Source organism: Triturus cristatus, chromosome 1_2 (assembly GCF_964204655.1).
Source record: "Triturus cristatus chromosome 1_2, aTriCri1.1, whole genome shotgun sequence".
Lineage (NCBI taxonomy): Eukaryota > Metazoa > Chordata > Amphibia > Caudata > Salamandridae > Triturus > Triturus cristatus.
The window spans coordinates 911435708-911449530 of NC_140580.1; positions in this window are offsets into that span (position 1 = coordinate 911435708).

Genomic DNA, 13823 nt, shown 5'->3' on the forward strand with positions numbered 1-13823 from the left:
ACTCATCCAAACGCCTCCTCCTACTGCTATGACCTAAAAAAAAATCTCACTGTTCTGTCCCCCCACTATCCTTTTCAATCAAAATAACAGACTAACATGTTCACTTCTCAATTTCCATTTTCCACTATACTAATTCACCACTAATCCTTTATGGGTTCCAGAGTAGTGTGCTACTCGCCAATGAAGTGCTTCAAAACCCCATCAAGGGGTAGCAAGCGCTATATAAATACAAACCTCTTTCCCTCTTCGATCCCACAACCTACCCTTCTCTATCCATATAACTGAAAAACATATCCACCACTCAACTTACTTCATACTTCATTAAACAAATTTTCAACACTAATCCTTTATGGGTTCCAGAGTAGCGTCCTACTCGCCAGAAAAGCACTTCAACAACCATCAGGGGTAACAGGTGCTACATGAATGCAAACCTTTATTCCCTTTTATCCTTCCGCTACCCTTCTCACTCCAAATAACTGACTAATATCCACCACTCAAATTACTTTCATATTTAACCATACTAATTCAGCACTAATCCTTTATGGGTTTCCGTAGTAGCGTGCTTCAACACCCCATTAGGGGTAACAAGCACTATATAGATACAAACTTTTTTTTCCTCTTCTATCCTCCTTCTAGATTTCCGAATCCAAATAACTGACTAACCTATCCACCACTTAAAATTTACTTGCATGTTTCATTATACTTATTCAACACTAATCCTCTATGGCTCCCGGAGTAGCGTGCTACTCGCCGAAAAAGCGCTTCAACGTCTCGTCAGGGGTAGTAAGAGCTATATGAAGGCAATTACAGTACAATAGAATACAATGTGTGTTTGGCCGGCCGTCTTAGGCTGACTAAAACACACATACACACTTAGGTTTCTCCAGCCTGGCTGCGTTCAGCAGCCGGGCTGGAGAAAACTCACACAGACTCCCTGGTCTGAGCAGGGAGTCTTTTTAGCCTGCTCAGACCAATCCCTGCACTGCTCTGCAGCACAGGGATTGGCTAGGAGTCTGCCCCAAGGGCTAGTGGGGCCCAGGAAATGGCTATCAGAAGTGACGGGACGCGGGAGGCGGCTGGTGGCGTCAGGTACATATTTAAAATTATTATTTACATTCCTGTGTCTCCCTCGCACTCACTCTCCTGCCCCCCTTGTTCTCACCCCACCCATCTCACCAATTTTGTTAGTGGTGGCCACCACTGGACTCTACATTGCTTGGCAAAGGACCTATGCCACAAGCACCACCAGGAGAGAGCCACCGCGAACGATACTGCTGCTGCTGGAGAGTGCTTGTCCCACAATGCCCTCTGCTACACCTCCTGAGGCTCATCTGCACCGCTTAAGGTGCACTGCAGTCCTGCAGCTGGTCGGATCCCGGAGGAGGCTGGGCCACCCCTTAACACATTCCTTACCCCAAGGTACTGTTGCTTATCGCTTAGCTTCTGTGTGTAACATTATCCGCTCACCAAGTCACCAAGTTGTCTGGGGAAAATGGTGGCTACTTGACCTGCCGCATACAAGCTTAATATCAGCAAACATTAAGTCTAGTTGCACCTCGTTTCTTGGCTCGTTTTCATTGTACTATGGGGAAACAAAAGCCCACAGAGGAAGGGCCAGCAGCAGCAAAAATAATACAAAAACTAAAAAATCTACAAATCTGCTGGAGATATTTGCGTTCTAGATGGCATAGATAATTTACTGTCAGAGTGTGAGCAGATTTTAGACCCTGCCCCGATTAGACAGCACCCTAGCCCCCCATGCTCCCCTTCAATCAATGCCGAACAGAACCAGAGGAAAATCCTTGGGATATTTACAAGATCTAGGAAGCAGGGGCAGTGTTCAAATTGCACCACGCCCACCATCCACTCCTTCCGTTTCCCAGTCTCCAGTTTCTCCTGACTCGGCTCTCACTTGTACGAATCGCTTTTCTCCTTTGTTTGAGTCAGTACCCGAGTAGGCAATTGCAAAACAAAACTTCCTACACTGTAACACTTAAGTTGAAGACAATATGTCCATACAATGAAATGATACCCACAGTAAACGGTATATAAAACTATATTATTTCATTTATTAGTTACTTTTATCATTTTTTATCATTTTTTTATATATATATATCATTTTTTTGAACAATTTTTGTGTTGTAATACATATAATGTGATTCACATCAAACTATAGAAGCACAATTTATGATTAATTGTACAACCATTATACAAATAGCAAAACATATATACCACATGTAGACACACAATAGAAGACAATAGATCTGCAACAGTAGACAATTAAAATCATGGGTTGTAGATTGTAACCATAGGACCAACGCCTACGCGTGTTTCGGAGCTCAAGGATGATCTTAACAGGCTCCTTCTTCAGGGCGTGTAACTGTGGTCTTTCAGAAGAGAAAAAAGGCTTCAAGAACTAGTTTGATGTCCAATACTCCTATATAACAGTTAAACATAAAAATTTTTGTACAGCCGTTGGTCTGTGGGTATAAAAAATCACAATGAGTGATTGAGAATTTTATTTAACTACCTTTTTCATTTATTTAAGGCTAAAATGGAGCAGGAGTCATAGAAAGAGAAAAGGATAAAGACCACTATTTATATCCGTGTTAATGCAAACACCCAAAGACAGAGGTTGATGTGTAAAATTTTAATAATAGTCCCAAATCACCTAGACTTAGAAAGAATGAACTATAAGATAGATAGTCAAAACATTTTTGAAAGGTGGGTAGTAAATAATAATGTCAACATACTTGCCAACGACAGATTCTTATATACAGGTGAACCAATTACGGGATTTCCTAAATCTTTAGTTTTGATATTTTACACTACAATGAGAAGAAAACAATAACTATAGTTAATGATGACGGCATGATGGACTCCCAGACAACTACCAAGCAGAGCTCGCCAAGCGAGTACGATACGTGGAGCAACTAAGGTTAAGGTTTTCATTCTATACTGAGGGCTGTTTTAAAGTAAGTTCTGTATATCATATGGGAAATATTCTTATATTTAATAGCCTCTCCAGATAGTCAGAGGTTTATATTTCCTATCTAGTGCCAATATCATCTCTCGCGATGGAACGGTTTAATCTATTTCGTCACTTATCCAGCTAGTGATAAATGGGGTTTGGGGGAGAAAAAAGGGGAACTGTCTGATAGCTTCCTATGTAGTCTCTGGGATATTAAGGTAGGAGTTATTCCTAATTTGGTATTGAGAATGCAGTTGAATTCATTCAGCCATCGAAAACACATGACAATCCGTCATCTAAGTGGTACAGTGGTTGATGGTTAGATGTATGTTAAAAAAAGACTCTAGTTGTCTTTCATGGTGTCCTATCGTCAACCTCAATGTATCGAATAGAACCGAATATATAAAGAAGGTGTATTATCTGTAGTCAGGGAATTCATTCAAATGCCCTGTAGGCACCTGATTATGTTCCTATCAGTAACAATTCTCTGTGGCCCATTGTGGAGCCTGTTGTGTCAGGTACAACCATCTTGAGTGAGGCTGCCCTCACTTCCCTTGTACAAGAACTGAAGGATGAGCTGGGTGAACTAAAATTATAGTTTTCCTCCCTGACCTCTATTGTGAATCAATCAATCAATCAATCAATCATGGCATTTGTAAAGCGCACTACATACCCGCGAGGGTCTCAAGGCGCTAGGGGGGGGGGAGCTTCTACTGTTCGAAAAGCCAGGTCTTGAGGAGTCTTCTGAAGGTCAGAAGGTCTTCGGTCTGCCGCAGGAAGAAAGGTTTGCATCTCCTCCTCCTGCTTCAACACCCTCCGCATGCTTCGCAGGATCTTCAAGTGGATCCCCATCGAAACAAGAAGGGCAGTCACCCAGGATTCGTTTGTTCCCAGCAAATAAAGCGGTGCCGTCGTAACGATCAACCAAATCTGCGGATAAAAAAGGCCAAACGATCCTACTAAATGTTTTCGAAAAGCCACAGGCCTTACGTCCAACATACAACGCGGTAAGCGTGCGTATACGTGATGTATATTTTATAGGTCGATCTTGGACTGTGTCTTATGCTACCTTGTGGGGCTATATGATAGTTGACCCCAACACTAAGTAGTCACGTTTAAGATTCACCATCCTTATCGCACTGAATAGATCGCCTTCAATGAAGGTGTTTGGTACTGTATGTAGTTCACATGCAATGGACTATACGTGATTTAATTTAGGATAATTGTAACAAATGGATTTAATTATTTAGTAGGATCGTTTGGCCTTTTTTATCCGCAGATTTGGTTGATCGTTACGACGGCACCGCTTTATTTGCTGGGAACAAACGAAGTTTAAGGTATGTTTAAACCGTGTGTCTTTTCAGGAAACGGTTGGTTACCATAGGGTAGATTACATATGATTATGAATCTTATTCATTACAGAACACTTTGATCTGACTAAGAGGTTGGCTGACATCTTCGTATGCGACTCTAGGATAATTCATTCTTTCCTAGTTCTCAGGTGAGCATTCAGCCTCGGATAAGTTCCCTTCTTTAAAATATAATACACACACATAGTTTTGATTTGATTTTTTGTAATTACAGGCAGCCATACGTGTTTCTTTTTGTCCTGATGAACACCCGCTTTAGATGCGCACAAAGCTGCACTCCTTCTTAGGGTCGAAACGTCGATGTTACCTGTCTAATTGGTCCATGCAATTCCACCATTTGAATCACTGAATAACATTTACTGTGGTGTTATATGCTATCCGATTTTGGACCATGTGTGTTTAAAGTATAAGTGTGTCATTATGTATATATATATGTTTCTTATGTCAATTTAAGTTTGAAGGTCCTGTCACTAAGCACTATTAGTCACTAAATGTTTTATGTTACATTTCAGTTATTGTTGGTCGGTCCTGTGTAGTAGAAATATATAATTCTTGATTTAAATATAGTGAAAAGAAAATCATTTTGTGTCCTTTAAATTGATTTATATGTGTGTGTCTATATAATTGTTGTCAAAGGAATAATGGAACAGTTACTAAATTCATTCAGTGCTGTTTAAATTGAGTAGATTCCCAACAGAACCACTGTTTTTGCTGCAGCTCCCCGCCTCCAGCGTGGTAAAGGCATATGCGTTGTAATGGACGCATGGTGAAGGTAATGCGTGGTAATGGCTGCGTTGTAAAGGTTGTCTTCCATCAATGGGTCATGTACTTTAGGCACAGTGCATTTGCAGTGCCTGTGCATTCGGCATGTCATAGGTCTTTCGCAGGTGTAGGGGGTCAGGCATGCCTGTTTGTTTCGCAGGCATGATGGACTCATGTGTGTGTTGGGATGCCAGTGGCTGAGGATGTCAGAGTAATAGAGGGGTATGGATGGGACTAGCTGTGCCTGTGTGTCAGCGGCCAATGTCACAGAGGCTTAGCATTCCTTTTAATTGACATGTGATTGGCATAATAGGCAGGTACAAACTGAGTGTATCATAGGTACTTGGTCAATGGAGCCTGTCTGCCCAGCAGGCACATTGAGTTAGCATTGTCTGTGTGTGACAGGCACAATGGTTAGGCAGTGCCTCTTTACCACAGGCTTAGCAGGTGGAGAAGCTGTGCATGCCGCAGGTGCAGTACGCCAGTAATGTCTAGATGCCTTCCATCGCACTTGTGGCACTGGCAACTTTGTGCTCCTGCTGACCAGAACTGAGCTGTGTTCTTATTGCCTGTGTAGTCATCCAATTGCAAAGCAGCTCACCTCGTAGGGAGCAGAAGACTGATCACGCATACTACCTTTCCAGTCATGGCAGCTATCCGAAACCTGCTCTAATTTGGGTGCGTCTGTCCCTGGCCAAGGCCTGTTTGTTCCCCTAAACCCCCTTATGCTCTCTCCCGCAGTGGACGCACGCAGCAGGCGCACTGCAGATGAGCCGAAGGCAAGCCCATCTGCGACCCGACAGCAACCAGCTCCAGGGACCCTGGTCCCCTCGAACCCCCTGCCGGTACGACCTCAGCACTCAACCCTGATGCAGGATCAACTGCCAGCTCTTGATCCCAAGCAACACCCAAGGCCCAATCTCCTGCCAACAACGCCGCCGCGCCCTCAGACCCAGGTAGCTACCCCCAACATGCCGGATGCCACCGCACACATGCCACTGAGCTGCATCCTCCTCAACGTAGGCTCCCTGCACAGACACACCGTAGAATTCTGGGACCCCCTCAACACTCACTAGCCTGAAGTTGCCTTCCTCACAGAGACCTGGGCCAATGCCAGCTCCGCACATGGCATCGCAACTGCCATCCAAGACGAATACAAGATCCTGAGGAAAGATCGCCCAACAGCCCAGGAGAAGGCCTTGCCATCGTCCACAAGAGCTCCCTATGACAACCACCAAACCAGACGACGCCTCACCCCTCCAATGGAACACATCCACTTCCAGATCCAGCCCAACCCCAGAACAACACTCTGTGGAACACTCGCCTACAGACCTCCTGGACCCAGCACCCCAGTCACCAACATCATCGTAGACTACATCGCACCCCACGCCCTCGCCTCGACCGACTACATACTTCTCGGAAACCTGAACTTCCACCTGGACAACCACAGCGATCCCAACACCTCCGCCTTCCTGGAGAAACTCACCAACATAGGATTTAAGTAACTTGTCTTCACTCCCACTCACACAGCAGGACACACACTCGACCCCATCTTCGCCGGAGGAAACAATATTTGCTTCAGCCACACCAGAGAACTGCTCTGGACAGATCACCACTGCATCCCTTTCTCCTTCACAAAACCCACTACTCACAAGCGCACGCTCTGCCCCCCACCCAGAAGCCGGAACAAAGTCTCTAAAGAACACCTCACCTGTGCACTCATCTGCACTCCTCCCCCTGCTACGACAGACGCCAACACAGTGGCAAGTAACCTCTGCCAATGGATTGCCAACTGTGCCAACACCCTCGCCCCCTTCCAGAACACCACAAGACGACACAACAAGAAAGCTAACTGGTTCACCACGGACCTCCGCAAATCCAATCGCACCTGCCGACGACTAGAGAAGAAGTGGAGAAACAGCAACACCCCGGAAGCACACTCCGCCTACAAAGCAGCCATCAGAGCACACCACCAACTCATCAAATCAACAATGAAAAACTTCATCCGAGACAGAATTGTCTCCAATGATTACAACTCCAAGGAACTCTTCGCCATCATACAGGAATTCATCAAACCCAACAGCGAAACAACCGACGTCCCTCCCTCCCAAGACCTCTGCAACAAACTCAGCTCCTTCTTTCACCTCAAGATCAAGACGCTCTACGAGAACTTTGAAGACCAAGACCACGATGCCGCCTCAACCCCCACCCCCAACAACGCCATCCAACAGACCCTTCTCACCTGGAGCCCTCTCATCAAAGAATACACCTTAAAGACAATGAAGAGCATTCCCTCCGGAGCACCTGTTGACCCCTGCTCACCGCACATCTTCCACAGGGCTGCCACTGCCAACGCACCCGAGCTGTGCCAAACTATCAACTGCTCCCTCGAGACCGCCACATTCCCAGACAACCGGAACCGAAGTCACCCCCCTTCTAAAGAAGCCCTCCGCAGACCTGACGGATCTCAAGAACTTCATGCCCATCTCCCTGCTCCCTTTTGCTGCAAAAGTCATCGAAAAGGCCGTCAACACCCAGCTAGCACACTCCATAGAAACCAACAGCATCCTAGACACCTCTCAATCAGGATTCCACAGCAACCACAGCACCGAGTCCGCTCTCATCGCCGCCCCCTCCTTGACCATGGCCACAGGACATCCCTCATCCTCCTGGACCTATCAGCAGCCTTCAACACAGTTTCCCACCACACACTAGCCACCAGGCTCAACGACGCCGGCATCCAAGGAATAGCATTAGACTGAACACAGTCTTTCCTCTCAGACAGAACACAGAGAATAAGACTCTCGCCCTTCCTCTCAGAACCAACAGGGATCAGATGCAAAGTACCCCAAGGATCCTCTCTCAGCTCTACAGTATTCAACGTCTACATGGCCCCCCATCGCAACCATCGTCAGAAACCACAGACTCAGCATTGTCTCCTATGACGATGACACCCAGCTCATCCTCTCCCACACCAAGGAACCCGACATTACCAGGTGCAATTTCCACAGAAGGGATGAAAGCTGTTGCGACCTGGATGACCAACAGCTGCCTGAAGCTCAACGCAGAGAAAACAGAAGTCCTCATCCTCGGCTCCACCCCCTCTGCATGGGACATCACCTGGTAGCCCCCCCACCCTCGGAATCCCACCCACCCCAACGGACCACGTACGCAACCTCAGCATCATACTCGAGGCTTCACTCACCATGAAGCGCCAGATCAACGCTATATCCTCCGCATGCTCAACACCCTCCGCATACTTCACAAGACGTGCACGTGGATCCCCCCGAATCCAGGAAAATTATCACCCACGCACTCATCACCAGCAGACTGGACTACGGAAACGCTCTCAACGCCGTAGTCAACAAAACACTCCTCCGCAATCTCTAGGTTGTCCAGAACATCGCAGCCAGACTTATCCTTGACATCCCACGACATGACCACATCACCCAACACCTCCACGACTTCCACTGGCTCCCTATCGAAAGAAGAATAACCTTCAAACTGCTCACACATGCCTACAAAGCCTTCCACAACACCGGACCCCAATACCTCAATGACCGAATCTCCTTCCACGCCCCCAAGAGAAAACTCACTCACTAACTCACTGCCAAGACCTGGAACGAACTCCCCCTTCACCTCTGACCAAGCCCGACACTGGAACAATTCAGAAAGGACCTCAAGTCCTGGCTCTTTGGATAACCCCAACGGAGCTGCTCACGCCCCCCTCCTTCAGCGCCTTGAGTCCCTCACGTGTGAGTAGTGCGCTCTACAAAACCCTGATTGATTGATTCCCGGAAGAGCAAACACAGACCCAGGACAGGCGCTCCTCCCTAGGCCAGTTAACAACAGCTGCAGTAGAAAAGATTGCACCTCCTGCCCCAGTGATTTAAATGGATGAAAACGGTGGGAGTCCCTGAAAGAAGTGTGGCCAAAGAATCCTTTTCTATAGGGGTGGTCTATGTAATCAGAGGTGTGACTTAAAATATGAGCATTAACATGTTTGGGTGCTCCTCTGTTTGTTTTCTGTTACTGTATTCAGACATATTACACTACTACAAACAAATGCCTAAAACAAGCTAGACCAATTGGCTTTGTCAATGCTTGTTAGCTGTATAAAAAAACGAGTCACAACAATGACTTTGTTGAGAGCACTTATAGTTTAAAATATGCCGATTCTGAAAGTATGAGTCTGTGAAATAAACTTTACTACGTCTGTGCAAGGGGTGTCGGTCTTTGTAGTGTATCAGTCACTCCTATTCTCCCCGCCACATCACCTTTCGCTGCAGTCTCTCACGCTGTGCCCTCTCTCTTCAGCCATCTCTCATGCAAAATCTCCTGTAAATCCTGTTTTTCGCAGTATGCTTATTTGGTGTTATTTATTCCCCCTTACTCCTTATGAGTTTTGTGTGCAATTATCACCAGTGTGAGACTAGTTCAAGCAAAAAATGACTCCTGAACCATCAGACTGATGTGCGCAATCTTCACCTGTGGGAGAGCAGTTCAAGCACAAACGATGAGTGAATCGTGAGAGTGATGTGTGCCGCATGATCAAGACGTGTTCTTCTCAGACTAGTGTCCCAGTGGAATCTCGTGAGGTTTCTGCATGAGGAATGCCTTTACCTACACTTCTTACTTAGATGATTGTAGAATGGATTTTGCGTAATATGTGTTAATTTAATAAAAACTACTTTTCTATAAAGGAAAAAATTACCAGCTGTCATGGAGTGCCATATTCAGAGGTGGCTCCTTCGCTAAGCCGGAGGAGCGTCGTCCCACCGCTCGTTGAGCAGTGCAAAATAAAAATAAAATGATAATAAGAAGTTATTATTATTTTCTTTTTCTGTGCCACTCAAAACCATGTTAGGTGGGCGGCGGGGCTAGGCTCCCTGCTGTCAGAGGGAGCAGGAGAGGTTTGCACTCCCAAAGTGCGCATGACCGTTTGGGGCCGCCAAACCGTCATGTGCATTAGCATGTCCCCACTGAGCTGTGTTTCACAGTCTGGTGGAGAACATGTCCAGCCTCCCAGGTACTGCCTGAACAGGCTGCTCAGACCAATCACAGCATGCCCATGCAGCGTTGTGATTGGTTGAGAGAGTTCGGGTGCCTGGGTACTACCAGTACTCCCAGCAGCATGAGGATGGAGGAGAGACGGGCGGAGTCGAAGAAGATGGGAAGCTTATTTTTTTTATTATTTTCATCCCGCCCACCTCCCCCATTCCGAAGCAGCCCCCGCTGGTCATATTATATACTGTAAAGGTGTGCTAGCCTGTTCCGTGATGTTTTTTTGGTGGGGTCTGTGTCGTTTCACTGCATTAAAGATGTTTCCTTGTATTTTATTTAGAAGCGGATTAAAAGGGCGCACCTTATGGGAGTTAAAGTGAAGACACCCTCCTGGCAGTTTATGTAAACCAGCTATCCCTCAGCACGTGCCTACACAGCCAGTAGAAGGCGGTGGGTTTGCAGCGGCACAAAGAGTGGCCTTTGTGCTCCAATACAGAGCTGGGTTAGACAGCAATGCAGTACCGTCACCCAAAATGATGTAGCCCCTCCGCCCCCCTCCCTCAGCTAGTGATGAGGGGCCCATAAGTCTCTCCCATCTCACAAATATCCATTGGCTTTAAGGTTAAAGGGTACCACTGAAGGTTGGGGGGGGCTGAAAAGTAATTTTTCTCTTTTGCTAACCCCACTGTGTTGCCTTTCAGGGGTGTAGCTTAGTCAGCGATATTCAGGGGGTGTGAATCTCAAATTTCCCAACTAAAAAGTGGTAAAAAGCAACGCAGACGAAGCAGAACCGACACTGGGACCACAGACGCAACTACCAAGGCGAAACTTGTATTTATGTGGGTTGGTGACAAACCCCATACACCACCCTGAAGCCACGCCCCTTGCATTCAGCTTCTACTTAGGGTGTCCAGGCACCAGAGAAAGGGAGGGAGGGAGAGGAGAAGGGTCAGGGAGAGAATTAAAGATAGGGAACATACTTACAACATTTTAAACTGTTTTTTTTAGGTCTCGGCTAGCGAAGGCTGCGCTTGCGCAGTCTCGCTCGCGAGATTTAATGACTTGGAGTAGTGGGGCTTGAACCCGCCCCTCTTCTCTCCTCTTCTCCATTGGCTGTCCTCTTAAATGCTGGGCAGCCATTGGAGAAGAGCTTTGTCTCTCCAAACAAGCCCCGTCTCTTTCGGATTCGTGGGCGTGTTTTTTCGATTCTTTCTCTTTTTTTAACACGCCCATAAGACAGCGAGTCTACGGCATGTCTTGCTCACGCTGCCTACACGCGCCAGTCGGCTCTCTGATTGGTTGGCAACTACCAAATAAGCACTGTGATTGGTGGACCTTGTCAACCAATCAGAGAGCCTACTGGCGAGTGCAGGCAGCATGAGCAAGACACGCTGTAGACTCGCGTGGTGCGATGCAGGGCTGTATTCCGTGATACCCTGTCCTCCAACCTCCCCTTCGCTGACGACTTCCGGATCTGCCAGGTCAAGAAACAATTTAACAGCCACAAAGGTCATCGGCATGGCTTCTTCCGCTGGGAAGGTCTTCCAGTCTCAAGAAAGTAGGTTGAACACGTTTCTTACAATTATCAGCGTTTCACATCGTTTCATAAATGGAACCCTGGCTGCCTTTGACTTTCACTAAGCCAGCACCTGGGATGAGCTATTAAAGCACCCTCCTCTCATTGGACGACATCAGGGCGCAGGTCCCCCCAGCGGTGAGAGACCCCCCTCTGCTGCCTCTTTGCCCTGAGGGTCCGCGCGCGGAGGCACAGGCCCCGCACAGCCATCCCAGCCCTCTCGGTGCTGGCCAATGGCATGCGGGCGGTCTGCTCCTGGGGGAGAAGGGAGGGCGCTGGGCTCGCGCCCGCGTGGGCGGTCTGTGGGCTCAGCGCGAGACAGTATTAACTGCAAGCCGTGAAGCAGGCAGGTCTGGGACACGAACGCGCGCGCCCCCTGCTTCCCTCCAGTGCATGTATGGGAGAACAGACAGCAGTGTAGTCGTACCTCTGGGATCCAACCGGGGACCTGCTGCACCCCGCAGAAGGCAGAGCGGGAGGAGGGTCCAGACCCCGCCAGTACTGTGCGTGTGGTGTTTGTTGCCCGTGGATTAACTTTGGTGCTGGCGCCTAGAGGAGTTGCTCTGGTGCATGTCCTGTGGTGATCTGCAAGGTGGGCACTCGTCTGACACCCGGCACAGTTTCGCCCTACTTTGAAGTGTCACTGTGCCGCCCGGGGTGAGCGGACTGCGGTGATTTGCCCTGCCTTTGAAGCTGCACCGTGCCAGGCACCTGGGGTCTCAGACAGGAGGACCCCAATGTGGGAGAAACCACTCTGCCCCTTCAGTACCGCGGGCATGCAGGTAGGGGAAGAGCTGTTAAGGGATGGGAGGGGGCGCTTGTTTGTATCTTTGTAATCCCATCACCCCCCACCCTGGGAAGAAACACGGAGAAACTAATCGCACCTTTCCCCTGTCTCGTTTTGCATTTTCTCTCGTATTGAGTACAGGCGATAAGGTCACAATGGTTCCCAAACAATCCCAGCCCGCAGGCTCTCGATCCCTCCTGTCAAACATTTCTTTGAAGCTGTCTGACTCTTCCCTAACTCTCTCCCTCCCGGTTCCTGGAAAGCTGCTGGACCACCTCTCCTCTGCCTGCCTGCCTGTGTGTGTGCATGAGGTCTTTCACGGTTTCCCCCTGGCTTTTATCCACTGTATGCCAGTTTGCAACGTTTTCGTTTTATTCTAAGAAGGGATTTTGTTTTAAAAGTCGAATAAAACCAATTGTCATAGGTTTTTGCTCAGGGGGTGTTAGAGTGGTGCAGCTGTGGCGCTCTTTGTTAAAGGCAGTGGTGAAGTTAAGGTGCACGTTACTACCGCACCACGTTCATGCTGTCTCCCTTACATGTGCAGAAAAGTTTTAGCGAGATTCTTTAAGGACGAAGCACACGATTAAACGTGTGTTACAAGGCTGGCGATTTTCACCTCCATCTTAAACTTCTCCGTGAAATCAACAGGTGGATAAACTGCAAGAAACATCTATAATGTTTTTGTTTTGGCATGTTGGGTACATAGACACAAAAAACGTATTGTTAGTGGGGCTGCGAGATGAATTTAAAATGAGCTATTGTGTGCAGTAGCCAGAAAGACCAATAGCAGAAAGTGTCTTATTTTTAGTGTCATTGTGTCGGACAGGTGTGAAAATGTGATACTTGCCAGACAGCCGGGTAAACGGCAGGAAAGGTTAATTGATCATTGTATGTAGCTTTGAAAACTGTGTAATAGGTAGCCAGCCAGCTATCAGAAAGTGTTCTATTTATCACACTGCCTATCAAATAGCACTCTGCTGAATGACGAGGATTTAAATCAGGTTAGCGGTGGACATGCCTCACTTGCCTTACTACAAGTACCAGAAGGCCCTACGTCTGCGCGAATTAAACTGGTAGTCCGGTCGCTCCATGTTGACTGTACACAAGCACTACAGTATTGGGCTATGCATTTAAAAACAGTGTATGACTTGGTTTGTAGAATCCGTTGATATCATGATTAAAAATCAGGGCCCGAAACATTGTCATTCTGACACTGAGTAATATGGCAACTCTGTGTGTGTGGAAGGCTCTGTGTGTGTGGGAGGCTCTGTGTGTGTGTGGGCGGCTCTGTGTGTGTGGCTTTTTTGGTAGGTGGCTCTATGCGTGGTGGCTCTGTGTGTGGGTAACTGTGTG